We start from the raw sequence: 16,619 nt of genomic DNA, 5'->3' as shown, positions 1-16,619 counted from the left end.
AGTTGGAATATCCTGGATAGAATTTGTGGTGGTTCATAATTTCACCTTATGATTTACATTTACTTTCACCACTGTTCCTGACACAATTCCAGGCATTCATATTCTGTTCTGTTGTATTGTATTTTCAGAGTTCAACAGTGGTTTGCCGGTTTCCAAAAAAATATGATGTATTCCATGAGGTACAAGGAATTGTGTATCAAAGATTTGTAGCATCTACGACACTTAAAAAGCCTTTGCTCTTTTCCCCTCTGTATCTTACACTTCCACCCATTTTAATGTTTTTCCTTCTTTGTATTTTTTTAAAAATTCCCTAATATCTTTAACTTTATAAATATACTGCGTGAAGAATGACAGATATTGGTAGCTTCTGTTCAGAAGCCACGTGCTACAGTGAGAACTGAATGGATGGTCCTGAAAAAAATGTTCTTTGGGTTCTAAATAAGAGCTGAAAGCTCTAGCTGATTGATTGGACCCAATTACGTGCTACAAACCACATTAAAATGTGGATCTAATCAGATTTCAGCTCAAGCTCTTCCAGCTATCTCTGTAGCCCTATTGATTCAAGATGTCTGTCTGCCCTAGGAAGTCACAAGGAGCATGATAAACGATTGAGGGAACTAGGTATGTCTAGTCTAACAAACAGAAGGGCTAGGGGTGACAGGATAGCATCTTCCAGTATTTGAGGGGCTGTGACAGAGAAGAGGGGACTGACTTAATTCTCCAAAGCACCCGAAGGCAGGACAAGAAGCAAGGGGTGGAAATCAATCAAAGAGAGAAGCAACCTGGAACTAAGGAGAAACTTCCTGACAGTGAGAACAATTAACCAGTGGAAAGGCTGGCCTCCAGAAGTTGTGGGTGCTCCATCACTGGAGGCTTTTAAGGTGAAATTGGGCGGCCCTTTGTCTGGAATGGGATAGGGTTTCCTGCCTGAGCAGGTGGAGGGACTAGAAGACCTTCAAAGGTCTTTCCAGCCCCTATAATTTTATCTTTTATGTCCTAAAAAAACCAACTGACCCATCTGGAGTCAGCTCCTTTTCTCAGATCATGGAGGACACAGGCAAAAAAAAAGACATTATGATTTAAAACAGAGGTGTCCAACCTTGGCAACATTAAGACCTGTGGACTTCAACTCACAGAATTTTGAGAGTTAAAGTCCACAGGACTTACAGTTGCCCAGGTAGGACATTTCTGGTTTCAAACAGTAGGGACACAGCCCGTTTCTTACTGCTGGGAACCTACATAAGTGTCTGTGAAAAGGTCCATAAGCGACCAAGTTCTTTTCCCACACACAAGCCTAAGGCAGGGTGTGATTGATGCAGGTTAGGTCAATGTATGTGTGAGCACAGCTCCCGCTTGGTGGATGTGGACTTCTGAAAGAGAAGCTCTTTTGTTGGCCAAGGAAGAGCTAGACCAAGCTGGTCCCCTGGAACTAGACAGTTGCAAGGCAGGCTGACCCCTTGCTTAGCTTGGGCAGGGTGAATGGCCAGTCAGGGAATCTTGATCTGGAGAAGGGGGGGGAGAGGGAAGGAGGAAACCCTGCAGTCCCGATAAGGCTGGAGTTATCAGCCTATAAAAATACCACTTTCACTTATCGCCTCCAGTGTTGCAGCTGTGGCAAAATTAGGGCTGAAGGGAGGGGAGAGGGGGAGAGAAGGAGAGTAGGAGAGAGAAGGAGAGAGGAGAGGGGGGAGAGAGAGGGAGAGAGAGAAGGAGAGGCAGAGAGGAGAGAGAAGGTGTGTGTGAGAGAGAGAGGGAAAGAGAAGGAGACTGGGAGAGGGAGAGAGGGAGAGGGAGAAAGAGAAGGGGAGGAAAGAGGGAGAGTGGGAGTGGCGGTAAAAATGACTAGAAAATGACTAAAAATGACATGATAGCAGTCTTCCAATATTTGAAGGGCTGCCCCAAAGAAGAGGGAGTCAAGCTATTCTCCAAAGCGCCCCGAAGGCAGGAGAAGAAGCAAGGGATGGAAACTAATCAAAGAGAGAAGCAACCTAGAACTAAGGAGGAATTTCCTGACAGCGAGGACAATTAATCGGTGGAAAGAGAAAATCCAAAATAAATTCCCACTGAACAGAACAGAAATCAAAATAATGCCATTGGATTACTCCGAAGCATTTTTCCGACTAACCACTTCGATGAGTTTGTTAATTTTCCCGACTAAGACCTTGAAGTTGCTCTACCACCCTAATATAGATTTGATTTAATTCTAATATATTTTACTGAAAGGTTGTTTTTTTTTTAAAAAAAGGACGCTTTTTTTAATAAAAAGTTTGTTAGTTGGGAAAGATGCAGCTCAGAACTCCGGCAACTGGACCCCACCTCAATGATTCTCCCACAACAGACTCTCTCTCTGTGTGTGTGTGTGTGTGTGTGTGTGTGTTTGGGTTTGCGCGTGTGGGTTTGTGTGTAGTCCCTGGCGCTCTCTGAGCTTGTTTGCTTGTGCGCAGCCCTTTCCTTACCTGAGTAGGCAACCTCATGGAAGTTTTTACAGGCTAGGGCGCGTTCCTCAACTTTTCTCAGGGTTACTACACAACAGCCAGCTCGGCTTAATCTCTCTTTCACCCGTGCACAATATTCGGAGGGTCTTCGACCCCTTGGAAAACAGCGAGTCGAGCGCCTTTTTCTTCTTACGGCGCCCATCCTCATCCAATTCCGGCGTCTTTGGACGGAGAGGCGGCACTTTTAAAACCGGGTCGCGCCTCCGCCCGTGGAATTTGTCTCGGGATCATCCCGTTCTTGGAGGGTGGGGGCCGAAGGGCTCCCGAAAGTGCCAGAAAGAGGGAGGGAGGGAGGGAGGCAGGGAGAGAGAGCAGACAGGATAGAGTCATAGAAATCATTTCAGCTTGAAAGGGATTGCTGAGGTCTTCTAGTCCAACCCCATGCCCAAGGCAGGAGAGTCATTATACCATCCCAGACCAATGGTTGTCCTGGTCTCTTTTTGAAAACTTCCAGTCACGGAGCATCCACAACTCCAGGAGGCGGGTTTTCCCGCGGTCAGAACATTTCCCCTTAGTTCTAGGTTGGTTCTCTCTCTGACCATCTTCGACCCGTCGACATTTCGCCATGCGCTTTGGGATGGACGCCCTTGCAAGGGTGAGGGAGCGTGGAGGGATTGCCAGAAAGCATTGCAAGACTACGGGTACCATTTGCGCTTCAGTTTGAGATGCAGGCGACGAGCAGACTCGACCCCCCAACAGCCAGTCTTCCACGGTGACAGGACACAAAGCAGAAAACGTCCTGTAACCACGAAGGCTCCACAACCATTTGCACTACTCAGGTGACCCTGAGGATACAGGAAAAAACCTCCAGGTGGCCTCAACGACCCTCTAAAAGGATGCAAATGACCAGCTGCCTGCAAGGAATATCAATACTTCCCTTCCCCACCATCCGGTCTCCAAAGAAAAACAAGGAAGTCCAGTTGCCTCCTGGAAAAAGCAGCTTTTGGGACCTTCCACCCATGACTTCTACTCCTGCCTTCTAGTGCTTTGGAGAATAGGCCGACCTCCTCTTCTCTGTGAAAGCCCCTCAAGTATTAGAAGGCAGCTAGCCTGTCCCCCTAATCCTTCTCTTCCATGGGGTAGAGACATACCTGGTTCCCTCAACCATTCGTAGGTTTAACCTTCAGACCCCTTTATCATCTTTGGTGCTCTCCTCCGGACACAAAGAACCAGAATCAAGTATTTCTTTATTCCATAGAGAGAGACACACCACAGAGAAATGGCTGGGATTTGGGAACATGATTTTTAAAAATGGAGGCTGGGAGGAATCCCGCCCACCCACCAATCAACTATCCATCTTTTATTGTGGAGCAAAATAAAAGTTTTTTTTAAAAGGATTTTTAAAATTACTTTGTGTAGGAAAGGGAAGGGAAACATAAGAAAGAGGAGAAGGAAGGAAGGAAGGAAGGAAGGAAGGAAGGAAGGAAGGAAGGAAGGAAGGAAGGAAGGAAGGAAGGAAGGAAGCAAGGAAGGAAGCAAGGAAGGAAGAGAGGGAGGGAGGGAGGGTGGAAAGAGAAAGAGGAAAGGGGAAGGAAGGAAGGAAGGAAGGAAGGAAGGAAAGAAAGAAAGAAAGAAAGAAAGAAAGAAAGAAAGAAAGAAAGAAAGAAAGGGAGGGAGGGAGGGAGGGAGGAAAGAGAAAGAGGAAAGGGGAAGGAAGGAAGGAAAGAGAAAGAAAGAAAGAAATCTTTGTTTTCTAGAATCCATAATCTTCAAAGCAACCACTGACATCAACAGGCTGGTGAAATTTGGAGAGAGAGAGAGAGTAAAACTATTAAGGGTTCAAATTCTCAGTTGTGTATCTGCTTGAACCCTGCAAGAGACCCATTATTTAATAATGAGCATCTAGAACTCGTTTCTAATAAACAAGGGTAAACAGTGGAAGCCCACACAAATCTCCCTGCAGAAAACTCTCACAAAACACACACACACACACACACACACACACACACTCTCACACAAACTTTTGAATGGCTCTCTCTGTTCACCAACTCTCCCTAGATTTTAATAGGATGTTTACTGCTGAGAAGGAAATCTAATCTATGGACTATTATTTGACCATTACTTGAAATTATATCCCCTTGACTTCATAGAGATAGCTTATTGAACTGATGCTAAGAAATTCTAAAGTTTGCTTTTAACTAAGCATATATTTTTGGATGCTTGCTCCTGGAACTGAAATGGGAGAAAGTGTCAAAATGCATAGTTTAAGTCAGTGACTTCGAATGTTAGGGGGGGGGGAATCATCCCTTATTTATTTATTTAATATCTTTTTTTGGACCAGTTTTTGTTTTGCCTTTCCATCCCCTTATTTGAGCCTGTGATTTTAAAAGATCTTTATCTGCCACCTCGATATTTTGCCCCAAAGTTTATAGGATGCTAAAAATGGAAGATTTCACCCACTTCCTTTTCAGAAAGTTGTAAAATCTCACTCAGCTTTGGGATTCAGGAAAATTCATTTGAGTTCTAGAAAGGCAGGGCAAAATTAACTTAGATCCTGCGGATTTTAATGACATTTGAATCTATTTCTGGTTAAATCTTGACTTTGACGATACATTTAAATTTAATTTAAATTTAATGGTACCTTTAAAAGCAGCTTGCTAAAAGCACTTTTATAAATGTGTGTTATAAAAAGGCTGGTTTTTAATGAAAGGCTTCCAGGAAAAACAATATTTTTGAATGAAAAGGGGGAAATCTTAACCTCTTCAAAATAAACCACTTCTTTATCACCAACTTTTTAAAAGCAACCTTTCTGTACTGAAGTATGTTGTTGTGTGCAAATATTTGCAGAACAATTGTCCTGCAGTATAGCTAATAATTTTCCTCATTCCCACCCCCCACCCCATTTACAGATAATGTTCACATTTTTCAGCTGTTTTGAAGATAGAACAATTCAGGTTTTTACTGCTGAAAAAGTTATTTGAACTGGAAAATAAACGAATACATCAAAGAAAATTTGGATAGCTCTAGTTAAATTTCTTTTACATCAAAGAAGCTTTGATACATCAAATGCATAAAAAAACTTTTTGGTTTATGCCAGTTAAATTTCTTCCAAAGTTTTGAAGACAGTTGGGATCCTGACTTCAAGATCAAACTGAAAATAGGCTGGCTCAAAATTCCTTTCAATACTCAGAATTTATGCGCTGGGTAAACAATTCACCAATCTATTTACATATGGATATTTTCAAGGCAAGTGTGTGAAAGTCCACTTACTTCATATTTTCATCCATTTCAAGAAGTCTATTTCCAAAAAACACACCCCAAAATATATAAACAAATAAAAGACAGGGGATCAAGTAGAAATTAAGATACCCTGGTGTTATTTGCTAGTTCTTACTATCTGTTGGTTCTTCTGCTCAGCCAGGAAGAACCTCATATAGAAAAATAAAATAAAGTTGCAGGTCACAAGTTGGTGAGATTCCTTGTTACCCTCCTACTGCCATTCAATGGAGAGAAAGGTCACTTTCCAGCGGGAGTTTGTAGTTGTTACTTATATAGTATGTAGTTTAAGGGTGGCCATCCTACTTCCGAACTGAACACAGAAAGGGGCATAAGATGGTGGCTTTGCAAGACAGCAGAGAGACCACCTGTTTGTAGCAGAAGAGAGGGGTACAAGTAAAGGGGAAAGAACCAGGATTCCCCTACACAAGTGAGAATCAGGGAAACAAACCCCACTGCTTGCTTGTTTCTTTACGTCCTGCCTTTATTGTTTTACACAAATACTTCAAGGCTGCAAAAACATACCCCACACAAGTGTTCCTCCTCCTATTTTCCCCACAATGAGAGGGAGAATATTTATTTAATTTAATTTTATTTATTTTCTTCATTTATATCCCACATTTTCTATTAGGGATATCTCTACCTACCTACCTACCTACCTACCTACCTACCTACCTACCTCTCTGTCTGTCTATCTAAACTATCTATCTATCTATCTATCTATCTATCTATCTAAACTACAAGTCCCGGCAACCAGAGTAAAACACTTGACTTGGAGGCACCAAAATCAGTTGATTTTGTGGTTCGTTTTTGTTTCTTAAAAAAATCGATATTTTACTCACTCCAGAAGCATCTGGCAGTGCATTTTAAAAACTGCATCTCCGCTGAGTAGCCGCATTCATCATTACTGGATTTACTTCTGGGTTTCCCTCCTCGGGGAAAGTGAAAGTGATGCATCCCTAATTCTTTAAATTCCAGAGTAAATAGAAAATAACGTGGAGGCCCTAAACTCAGTGGGGTTTATTGCTTAGTTGCTGGGAAGTTCTGGCCTGGTTGTTTTGTGTATTAATCCAGCTTTAGAATGGAACAGAATATCTTTACTGTGTAACTCACAACGAAAGTAAATGGGTGGTGGTGGGGTGTGAATGTGTGTGTGGGGGGGGAAGACTTCCCATGGGTGCCAAAATAGGACCCGGGCCTTATTTTTAGAGATCCTTTATTAAACTTATTTCCCATCTTCGGGGCAAATGAGAGGGGCTTATTCTGGGGAGGGGGATCCCAAAGAGGCGGAGAAACGTTCGGCAGTCCCTGGACAAACTCTACCAATTTTAGATTGGTCGCCGCCGGGGGACACCCCCATCCCATTCTTCCGGCTTTTTAAATTGAAATACTAACACTATCTGACCACAAGGACAGATCTGGGGGCTCGGCTATGCCCCCCCTCACAACAAAGCACACTTACCACGGTTAGAGTAATTAAGGGTGGCGATTTGGGGCCGAAGAAGAGAAGCAGCCAAAAAAGTTATTTCAATTCCTCCTCCTCCTCCTCCTCCTGGCCTTGGGCTGGTGGGCTCCATTGCCCGGTGTAGTTCTCTCTTTTCCTTCCTCCCTTCTTCCAATTTTCTTTCTTTCTTTTTACCTATTTGTTTGGGCCCACCATTTCTTTCTTTAAGCTGGTCCTCTCTCTCTCTCTCTCTCTCTCTCTCTCTCTCTCTCTCTCTCTCTCTCTCTCTCTGTGTGTGTGTGTGTGTGTGTGTGTGTGTGTGTGTGTGTGTGTAGGAAGCTAGCCTTTACTCTTTCTAAAACGCCCCCCCCCCGCAGACCTCAGCAAAGGAGGGAGCTGCTGGACAGGACAGGGCGAAACGAAGAGCGTCTACAAAAATGAGTTCACGGATTCGGGGGGGGGGGGGCGCCGCCCGCCAGGCTGAGCCACCCTCAAAACCCCCGGGTTCAACTCCCCGGCGGAGGCGGGAATCTCTTTCACCCCCAAGGGAAGCGTCTCCTTCTTTCGGGACACCCCTAGCTACCTCTTGCGTTTCAAGGGCCCCCCCACCTCATCGCCTTCAATTCGCCGCCGCCCCCTCTGCCAATCGGGCCGGCGGTGGCTTTGCTGCGCGTCTCGACCTGCGCCCTTCTCCCCCGTCCTCCCCCAAGCCGGGGATTTGGGGAGGGGGAATAAGGCCCGAAAAGAAGAGTTGCGGGGGCTCCGTGGCTCAAAAGGGGGCGACGGGTCCGGCTTGACAAAAGGCTGGCGTGGGCCGTGACGTCTCCCCGTCCTATAGGTGCAGGCGCCCGCGAGCTGCCTAATCCTCGCCTGGAATTCGCTGGATTTTCCTGCAAGCGGGGCTGGGCCGGGGTCGGCATTTCCCGAAAGGAATGAGAAAGAGACCCCGGGTTGCTGCTGGCTCCGCCGGGCAAGCCTCGGGCTATTTGCTGGGACCCAGAAGCGCTGGTGGAGAAGAGGAGGAGGAGGAGGAGGAGGAGGAGGAGGAGGAGGAGGAGGAGGAGGAGGAGGAGGAGGAGGAGGAGGAGACGCGGACAGGATCGGAGCCGGCCTTGAGAATCGCTCGCAGTTTCCCGGCGGGGCCTTCTCCTCCCTTTCCAATTGGTTGGCAGGTCGGACTGGAGAAGGAGGTGAGCCAAATGGGGAACGAAGCGGGGGGCGCGAAAGTGTGAATTCTCTTCCTTTCCCCTTTTTCAATTGCAAAGGCAGGCGAAGAGGCTGCCTCTGGATCGGTCTGTCTTGCGGGGCAAAGGTGTTTGGATCGGAGGGGGGGGAGGGGGAAGGGCAGGGGAGGCATATTATCCGCACCTTCTGTCCAGGTGGAGCTTTGTGTAACTCCATCGCAAGGGTGGGGGTGACCAGAAAGGGAAACCTCAAAACAACCGTGGCAAAACTGAGATTTGCCCATTGGGCCTTCTAGGAAGGAAGGAAGGAAGGAAGGAAGGAAGGAAGGAAGGAAGGAAGGAAGGAAGGAAGGAAGGAAGGAAGGAAGGAGTAAAGGATGGGTGGATGGAGAGAGAGGGGGAAGAGAGGAAGGAAGGAAGGAAACAGTAATGGATAGATGGAGGGGGTAGGAGAGGAAGGAAGGAAGGAAGGAAGGAAGGAAGGAGTAAAGGATGGGTGGATGGAGAGAGAGGGGGGAAGAGAGGAAGGAAGGAAGGAAACAGTAATGGATAGATGGAGGGGGTAGGAGAGGAAGGAAGGAAGGAAGGAAGGAAGGAAGGAAGGAAGGAAGGAAGGGAAACCCTGTCTTGTTGTTGATAGAATCTGATTTAAGGGAGGGAGGAATACATCCCTGGACTGTGCCTGCAAATGCCACGCATAATTCGCATAATTCGATATAGTTGCAGGCAGGCGTCTAACCATAGAGCGCATCCTTGCGTGTCCTGCGTAGGTGGTGTGAGGGTTGTCACACCTACCCACGAAATGAGCCAGGTTTCAGCAATAGTGGCCCCCGCTCTTTCCCCTGTGATGCTGGTATCTTCCTGGCAGAATGAAATATCAATGCCTCTGCCTTGGACTCAGAAGGTTTTCCACATTCACATTCCCCCCCCCCCCGCAAGGATTATCATAACTCCTGCTGTATTTGCACTTGTTACTATAGAGTGTATTTTTTTCACTTGTTACTATAGAGTGTATTTTTTTCAGATGCAAAAAAAAAAAGAAAAGAAAAAGAAAAAGAAAAGGGCTTTTGAGTTTTCAGCCAGACATTTTCTCGGAGAAAGGGATGGGGAAAAATGTGAAATTATTAATTTGCTTAACTGCCTTGGGAAGGAAGGAAGGCCCTATTTAACATGGGGCAAAACCCACTTAAGCAATGTCTCACTTAACAACAGAAACCTTAGGGCTCCATTGTGGTCGTAAGTTGAGAACTGCCTGTATATCAAGTTAACTCAAAGTTGGCAGCCCAGCAAGGTCAGATGTGATGCAACTTCTAAGACTAGCCGTTTGCTGTTGGTCTGGCAAGCTTGGCAAAAGACCGCCTTTGACCCCCTAAAAACTAAGGTGCTGTGCCCCCAGATGATGATGATGATGATGATGATTTATCCCATGCCTTCACCTCCAAGGTGCCAGGTGACCCAGGAGAAGCCTCAACTTTTCCCTAGACCCAAAAGGGACAATGCGGTGGGGATCTTCGGAAAGAGTTCCTCATTGTAAGAAGAGACTTATTAACACACACACCCTGGTCAGTTCAAGAGCTTTGCTTTCCAGCAGTTCAACCTGGAATTCCCAGGTGATTTTTTTCCCATGGTTTGATACACAACAAGCCAAGGAAGGCCAGGGGACCATGGGAGATCTGGAAATTGGACCCACCAAATGGATTTGTCCGCATTTCGGGGCGAGGTGGGGGGAGGTGGGTGTTGGCCACTATGCAAGGCTCCAGACTCCACTGGGGTTAAATAGACGTCCTCCTGACTTTCCCAGAATAAACTTCCAGCAAAGTTGGGGATAGGACTTTATTTATTTTAATTTTTCTCTATATTACACTTCTTAACCAACCCTCTCTCTCATAGAGAATGGGTTTCATACTTCCTTCCCCCCACCCCCACCCCCCACTATATCCAGTGCAATTTTCTGGGCAACACTTTTTCCCCCCAGAAGTGATTTGCCATGGCCTCTTTTCTAGGGCGGAGAGAAAGTGGCTGGCCCAAGGTTGGTATGGCACCTAGGGTGGGACTAGAACTCAGCGTCTCCGGGTTTTCTAGCTTGACGCCTTTAACTAGACTAAGCTGACTCTCACAGCTCCCTTGTAAGTAAACTTTATTTGCACTTAGCTAGGTGGGTTTAGACACAGGTTAAGTATGGTGATCCCTACTAAGAATGTAATGTAATGTAATGTAATGTAATGTAATGTAATGTAATGTAATGTAATGTAATGTAATGTAATAATATAATATAATATAATATAATATAATATAATATATAATATAATATAATATAATATAATATAATATAATATAATATAATATAATATAATATAATATAATATAATATAATATAATATATATAAAATAATAATATAATATAATATAATATAATATAATATAATAAATATAATATAATAAATATAATATAATATAATAATATAATATATTGTAACAAGAAAGAAGAAGGCTACGGTTCTAGAATTCAGATCTTATTTTTGTCTTTCGTTGTTTTGTTAAAGGAGGGCCAGATCTAAAGCGTCTTTTTCCAGACTCCAGAATGAGGCAGTGAAGCTGATTATTATTTTTTTTTTTGACCTGTTCAACTTTACCCTCAAAATAATACATGAAAAGAGATTGGAGGGAGAGCCCAAAGCTTCGAGGCCAGGGACAAACAGATCCTTCGCCTCCCCTTGACGGCTTGCTTATTTTGAGTGCGGCCGGTTTTCAGAGCTGTGTATATTCTTTGTGGCCTGGACTTTATTTCTGCCTTTATATGGGTGGGTGGTGCCAAAGGGAAGGGATAAGCTTTTAAAAAGGGATTATAATTATTATCGTAATTAGTCTTGATTTTCAAAGTCATCAGTGCCCCTGAAAAACTGGAAAATGAAAACAAACCTTTTCTTGCTTCTTTCATTCTTGCATTCCCCCCCCCCCGCCTTCTTTCTTTCTGTCCTCTCTTTTTTCTTCCTCTTTCTCCTCCCTTCCAGTCTTCCGTCGTTCATCTATCAATCTATCCACTACTTTCATTGCCCTGTCTTCTTTCTGTCCTTCCTTTCCTCCCTTTTCTTTCCTTCCCCCCTTCCTTTCTCTCCCATCTTGTCCTTCCTTTTTTCCATTCTTCCTTCCTTCTCTGTTCTCTCCCCTTCTCCCTCCCTCCCTTCCCTCTTATTGTCCTTCCTTCCTTCCTTCCTTCCTTCCTTCCTTCCTTCCTTCCATTCTTCCTTCCTTCTCTGTTCTCTCCCCTTCTCCCTCCCTCCCTCCCCTCTTATTGTCCTTCCTTCCTTCCTTCCTTCCTTCCTTCCTTCCTTCCTTCCTTCCTTTCTTCCATTCTTCCTTCCTTCTCTGTTCTCTCCCCTTCTCCCTCCCTCCCTCCCCTCTTATTGTCCTTCCTTCCTTCCTTCCTTCCTTCCTTCCTTCCTTCCTATTGTCCGTCTTTCTCTCATTATCCTTCCTTCCTTCCCTCCATTCTCATTATCTTCCTCCCTTCCTCCTTCCTCCCTTCCTCCTTCCTTCCTTCCCTCCCTCCCTCCTTCCTACTCTGACTCTCCCCCCCACAAAAAAAAATAACTCAGGAACCTAAGCAAAGGAAATCACAAGCGATCTGATTTCTCTCTCCCTCTCTTCCCCCTCTTGCGACTTGATGAACAGCAATAGTGGAGGAGTTGGAAAGCCCACCCCCGCGTATGGTTTGTGTTATTAAAATAAGCTTTTTTTTGAAAGCGAAGAGAGGAGGGAGGCAAAGCGTAAAGAGAGAAGAAGAAGAAAAGAAAGATTTCCTAAGCTTTGAGTCTAACGCGCGCACACACACACCCCTTTCTGCGGGCCTTTTCTCCGCACCCCCCCCTTCCCCCCCTTTTTTAACTTGAGAAAGAAGGGCAGAAACTGGAGACAAAATTCGAGAGGAGGGGCGAGACGAGACGGGAATAGGAGAGAGTTAAGAAAGAGACGGGGAGGAGGGAGGGAAGGGAAGGGAAGGGAAGGGAAGGGAAGGGAAGGGAAGGGAAGGGAAGGGAAGGGAAGGGAGGAAAGTAAAAAGAGGGAGGAAGTGGAAGTTAAGTAAAAAGAGGGAGGAAGGAAGGAAGGAAAGGGAGGAAGTGGAAGGAAGCAAAGTAAAAAGAGGGAGGGAGGGAGGAAGGGAAAGGAAGGGAAGGGAAGAAAGTAAAAAGAGGGAGGAAGTGGAAGTAAAGTAAAAAGAGGGAGGGAGGAAGGAAGGAAGGAAAGGGAGGAAGTGGAAGGAAGTAAAGTAAAAAGAGGGAGGAAGTGGAAGTAAAGTAAAAAGAGGGAGGAAGGAAGGAAGGAAAGGGAGGAAGTGGAAGTAAAGTAAAAAGAGGGAGGAAGGAAGGAAGGAAAGGGAAGAAGTGGAAGGAAGTAAAGTAAAAAGAGGGAGAAAGGAAGGAAGGAAAGGGAGGAAGTGGAAGGAAGTAAAGTAAAAAGAGGGAGGAATTGGAAGCAAAGTAAAAAGAGGGAGGAAGGGAGGAAGGAAGGAAAGGAAGTGGAAGGAAGTAAAGTAAAAAGGGAGGAAGTGGAAGTAAAGTAAAAAGAGGGAGGGAGGAAGGAAGGAAGGAAGGAGCGAAATCTTGGCGAGAGTGTCTTTTGTGCTTGGGAGAAGAAATACGCGGGGTCGCGGGGGGGGGGAGGGAGGAGAGGGGGGGGGAGGTCTGCGAAGGGCCGGCCAGAGCCAGCCTCCAGTGTGCAGTCGCAGCTGGTTGGCCAGCCGGAGCGCTGCGCCGCTGCAAAGACGCCGCCGTTTCCTTCGCCTCGGCGCACCAGGCTGGAGACAGACCGTTCCCCGCGCTCGCTTCTCTTTCTCTCTCTCTCTCTCTCTCTCTCTCTCTCTCTCTCTCTCTCTCTCTCTCTCTCTCGGGCTCCCGGGCCTCCTCTTCCTCCCTCCCGGGCCGCGGGAAGCCAACCAGCTCCTGGAGGGGGGATCTCGCCACCCCACCCGCCCCCTGCCCAATCCCACCCGCCCCTCTCCTTTCCAATTTCGTTTTACTTTATTGGGGTGTTTTTCCCCCTCCCCTCCCCTCCCCGTGCGCCTTTTTGGGGAGGGAGCGGAGAGAGTGGGGGGTGGGTGGGTGGGTGGGCGGAGAGAGAAGGTGGAAGGAAGGGGGGGGGAAAAGGAATCTGAAAAACTGCACCCAGCGATCTGGTGGTGGAGGGGGGGGACTGCTGCGCGTGCACGTGCTTGGCAAAGCTGCCTGGGCAAGGAAGCAAAGGGAGCGAGCGAGCGAGCGAGCGGAGAAGAGAAGCGAAGGCGCACGGCTGTTCCGGCCGAAGGAAGGAGATCCGGAGAAAGAGGGCCTTCGCAAGCGTTGTCCTCCCCTTCCCCACGAGAGAGAGAGAGAGAGAGAGAAAAGGGGTGGGTGGGTTTGTCGCTCTCGCTGTCGCCGCGGCTGGAGCCCCCGCGCTGGGGGAGCGCGACCGCGGGGTCCTCGGAGATGCGGTGATTCGCCGCTGCCAGCCGGGCTAAAGGTAAGAAAGGCACCTTGGCTCCGGGGCTTCGGGTGGCGGTGCCAGGAGCCAAGCTAAGAAGAGTCTGTGTTGGGGGGGTGGGGGAGGGAGGGGAGGGGAGGGTGTCTGCAAAGGGCGAGAGGGAGGAAGGGCGAGCGAGCCAGCGAGGAGAAGGCTCCAGAGCAGGCCCAGCCGCCAAGCCCAGCTGTCAGGCCGGCTCGGGGTGAGCGGAGGGCGGCCAAAGCCGAGCGCTTGGAAAGGCAAAGAGGCTGGTTGCCATTGTTTGGCGCTCCAAGAAGATGCCAGCAGGCCGAAGCCGGCGGGCGGGTTGGCGCGATCCAGCTGCCCAGCCTCGGCCTGCTGGCTTCCCAGCGGTGGCTTGCGCGCCTCGTCTCCAAACTTCAAAAGCGGGGGGGGGGGGGGGGAGATGGTGGTGGTTGAAAAAAAAATGGGGGGGGGGGGGGAGAGCAGGGGCTTCGTCCTCGAGAAGAAAAGCTTTGCGAAGGCTTGTCGGATTCCTTGCATCTTTGGCATTCAAGATTTCCCCCTAAGCCAGCTTTTGCGCGCGACCCACGACCCAACCCGGTCCCCACGACCCCTCTTCCCAGGGTCTGAAAACGCCCCGCTTTTCCTTCTGAGCCTCGTTTGTTTTCATGCAGACCCAATCTAGGTAACGTCAGCACCAGCCCTGACCTACAAATGAAAACTGCCTTTCTGCAGTTTTTTTTTCCCCCTGAGCTACAAAAATAGGCGCCTTTGTGGGCTTTTCCTTCTTCCCTTTGGAATAGCCAACTTCCAAGGTTGGGCTGGAGGATTAACGGCCTGGTTTGAAATGACCTCCTGCTCCCTCGCTGTCCTTAACTAAGTGAACTAACTCTCCCATCCCATCCCATCCCATCCATTTCTCTACCTTGCCTTGAAGGTCAGTAGGAAACCCAAGGCTTTTTAAATACCCTCTGGGTATATTTTATTTTGGTTTCTCCACCTCCTGGTTCAGCCCCACTGGGGGCTAAAAGAGAATTTACTGTATGGGATGATTTATTGTATTTTTTTTTAAAAAATAACTCAATCCAAAGGTTTATTATCTCTTTCAAGAAAAATGAAATCCAGCTTTGTTGAATTATTGCAAATATACATCCAGCCTGGACTAAAATACAGAGGATTTTTGTCCCAAAGCCTGCCATTAATTATGTTTGGGAAACCTGATTTCCTAAAGTTTTAAAATATGGTATATCTGTGTCTCTGTAAGTGTATAAAATGTAGATAGATAGACAGACAGACTGACAGACAGATAATTTAAATATACTATATTACAATGTATTAAAATATTCCTCTTCCCATCTCAAAGCAAAAGATAATTTAATATATTATACTACTTTAATATAATAGTTTAGATATTCCTCTTCCCATCCCAAAGCTTTAAAAAATCCCTTAAGATTGAATAAAAGTATGTACGTGTATAAACTGTAGATAAATAGATATAGATAAATTTAAATATACTACTTTAATATAGTTGTTTAAATATTCTTCTTTCCATCCCAAAGCTTTAAAAATATTCCCTTATTAAGACTGAATAAAAGCTTTTCCCCACTATTTTAAAAGACAGTCTGGCAGCATTAAAATCATGCAATTTATTTCAGTTGGGCATTAATTTGTTGTAGATTTTAGTAAGTCCCCACATCCGCCTCCCCCTCCCTCCACACTTCCAAGTTAATAGCCCTTAACTGTAAGATGTTCACCAGGGTTTTATTTAGAAAGTGAGAACTCTTTCATTTCTGTTCTTTTTTTTTTACTTCCAAGTAAATATAGAGCATTTTTGTCAGTTTGGATTCCAAAATGGCCTTATCTCTGGAATAAATTCCCCAAGCTTTTTTTTCTGTGTAGGTGTGTATAAAATTTAGGTTTAGATTTAATGCAATGTTATTTGGAAGTTCCTCTCTGTAGTAACAATTTAGATTTGTGAAGGCTTGATATTAGGTTTAGAAGATAAAATTATGCACAGGGAAATGAACTGCAGTATAAATAGTGTTTGATGATAGGGATTTATTTTTGAGAACTGGATTTGGTTTAGCTTTCCTTCCTATATTTTTTCATCTTACTTTGTATTTGTTTTCTTATTATTATTTCAAGGTTTGATTGTGAGAAGGCTAACATCCTGGGCTAAAGTTGCCCAAGGCCAAATTTATAGACTTGTTAATTGCATGATGCTTGGGGATAAATCCGTATTTTGTTCTTGAACACAAGGGCTGATTTTTTTTTTATGAATTTCTTCCCCTTTCCTCCATGTTGTAACTTACAACCTTCCTTCAGACATTACTTACCCTTTGCGGAGAAAGACTTCTCGGTTTAGATGAAAAGGCACACTTGTTTTTTTCTCTTTCCTTTCTGGAGGTGAAAATCCTTGTCACTTTTTCTGCTCCTTCGCTTCTAGATTTAAAATAATTTAAAAATAAAAAGAAGCTGCAGCAGGGTTTTGTTTTTTGTTTTTTAAAAATACAACACATTGTAATTTGGCATTTTGGAAAGCAGGAATAAAAAGTGAGAAAGGAGAAAAGGAAGCACACTTGGAAAACTTGTCTGGGAAATATCGAATATGAATTTTGCATACATTTTCTAAGCATACAATGATCTATCATGTGCTGTCTGCAAAAGCTTGCTTTTCTCTTTCTTTCCCCCTTCACTATCCATTTTCCTATTTCTCTTCCCTTCCTTCTCTGTTTCACTTTCTCCTTCCTTCCTTCCTTCCTTCCTTCCTTCCTTCCTTCCTTCCTTCCTTCCTTCCTTCCGCATTTTTTTCTGAAGGCA

Source organism: Vipera ursinii (genome assembly GCF_947247035.1).
Source record: "Vipera ursinii genome assembly, chromosome: 14".
In the NCBI taxonomy this organism is placed as follows: domain Eukaryota; kingdom Metazoa; phylum Chordata; class Lepidosauria; order Squamata; family Viperidae; genus Vipera; species Vipera ursinii.
Note: the sequence above shows the minus strand (reverse complement) of the source record.